The sequence below is a fragment of the Natator depressus genome, chromosome 1 (assembly GCF_965152275.1).
Source record: "Natator depressus isolate rNatDep1 chromosome 1, rNatDep2.hap1, whole genome shotgun sequence".
NCBI lineage: Eukaryota > Metazoa > Chordata > Testudines > Cheloniidae > Natator > Natator depressus.
In genome coordinates, this window is record NC_134234.1 from 78,165,801 (window position 1) to 78,168,447 (window position 2,647).

The window sequence follows — 2,647 nt, forward strand, 5'->3', positions numbered from 1 at the left end:
AAATTCAATCCAGTACTCTACATACAACAATAATTGACATCTGACTGTATTTGTGACCAATTATTATAGCCCTCCATCAAAGTATAGTAAAATTTCAAGGCTGCAGTAAAAATTAATCTGGCAATGAAACTGGCCTATAGTTTTCTCCTCCAACTACTGTTACACTGATGAATAAAAGTAATCAAATGTGACTTTGTGAGGATGTGATACTTACATAAAACTTGCTGAAGGAAACATTTTAGGATAAAAAGTATTTAGAAGCCAGTTACTTAAAAGCAGATCTATTGACATCACTGTGTCATTAAACCCAACACTGAACAAGTGACATAGCAATATACATCTGTCTACAATGTTTTGAGAAAGCACGTGCCAGTGGACTGGTAATGAAATAAATCTTTCATCTGTGGGCTAGTGATTGAAAATCTGACTCAAGTCAATATTGATCAAAAGTCATGGTCATTGAATGGAAGATAGATTTTGGCCTACATGAAATCAGTTGGCAGTCTTATTTCAGGTCCTAGTGGACCAGTGTCCATGTTACAAAAGCCTCCACGCTATCTACCATCCTCTTTTGGCATCTTAGCAGAAAGCCCAAGAACTGAATAGGCCTAAAGAGTAAACATACTCCTATCTCTGGGCTCCCTGTAAGAGGTGGAGACACATGGAGGGGGAGGGGCAGAGGGAGAAGGGATGGGCAGGGAATGTAAAGAGATGCTTCTTCTAAGTATGAAAGATTTATCTCCCCAAGCCAATCAACTAAATGCACTCAATAAAAATTATTAAAGCAAAGAGGGAAAAGAGCTGACTGAAAATATTTTTTGGCGGAATCCGCATGTTACAGTGTCCTCAGAACAAGAGAATAGTTTCTGTCATTGTTATTTGTTGCCCTATTATTTGAATCTTTCTTAGGTTACTTTCACATTGTCAGTTTTTGGAGCATGTGTGTAACCCATGCACCAACAGGAATAAGTAATATTTTTATGCACTCAAGTTTGCTTGAATAGCACTATGTAGTTCAGGAAATCTCTTTCTACCTCAGAACACAGAGAAGTCTGTTGGAAAAATATTTCTTTTGCTACATGCACTAATTACAAACAGAGAGGTCTAGCTGCCCACATATTTTCATGGTTAGTAGTGTGAAATATGCTCCAGAATATATGTTGTTTTGTGGGCTTGTATCACAGCATGGCATATTACCATCTTTAACCTTCCATAACCATAGCATCTTTAAACTTCCATGACCAATGAAAAAAATTGGGTGTTTTATTTAAAACTGCAGTGAGAAAATGAGAGACAGCTATTCTATGTGGTTGGAATTCATCTGTTTTATTAAGAAAAAACAGGTATGAGAGGTGTCTGAAACTTATGAGAAGGGAAACAATGGTCCACGCTTTTTGGTGTTGTTTTCTTCACTTTTAACTGACAGCATCATGCCATTATGTAATTTGATAATAGCTTTTTCAAAACAATTTTTGAATGTGCTTGTATGATATAATTTGAGCTGAGCAAATAATTTTTTGGTTTTGTGGCTGAACTGAAAAATCTTTTAAAAAATTGGATTTTGTTTTTTCTCACTGAAATGAAAAACCCAAACAATGTCAAGTGGGTTGAATGAAACATTTTTAACATAATTTCAAAATGACATTCCCAAGAAAATGATTACTTTTGATGAGACTTTCTTTCTGCCGGAAATGCTATGACCAGTTGATCATAGTGATTGCTGCTGAATCATGGGGGACATTCCTACCTAGGACTGAAGATGATGTCAATTTTTGCTGGCTGAAGAAGCAAGAGACTAGAACTGGATATCAAACCTGGGACTCCTGCATAACCATGCAGAACCTTAGCATTCAGAAATAAGATTTGCTGGTAAAAATGTGATTATTTTTAGTTACATGAACCTGCCTCTGCTAATTGCATTTTTAATTAATGGATTTTACAGCACATTTCTCATACAGTAATGCAGATGAAAGTTTGTCAAATGTATAAGTTTGTTAGGTAGTTAGGAGAGTTAGTCAGATCCTAGGCCTAATACAATTTGCTGGGAAGTAGGTTAAAAGGGTTAACTACTATTGGTACATTGGGAAGGAGACCTTGGTGAATTGGCATGTCAGTAATTGACCAAATTGTCTTAGGCTTTAGCTTTGGATTGTTTTTTCTCTGTTGTGTTAGCAACATCAGAATTGATAAGCAATTCACAAGAGTGATTATTCTGAAGAACTCAATAAAAAAATTTAAACATCACCTTCCTAGGACAGTGATTAAGTATAAGTACTATTTTCTATTGTGATTGTGTTATTTGATTCTGAAAATCTGGATGGTTATTGTATTGACCAATTTTCTAGTTTATGTTAACAAAATCATAGTTCAGTACTACTTTGCCTTCTTATATCTTAGCCAATTAGATGCTACTGTTAACGATAGTTAATAAAACTATAACATTAAATTCTCTTTTGAGTCCCTTTTCTTTAGTTAAGCAATCAAAAATCAAAGAATCCTAAGAAAGGTGGTAAAGGTAATCAGTTAAGCAGTTTGTTTAACTAAGGTTTTTTTATACACCCTGTCTCTATTAGAACAGACATGTAGACCTAAAAGATCCAGTAAGCTGTTCAAGATGTTCAAGAATTGTGAGGTTGAGTTAATCATC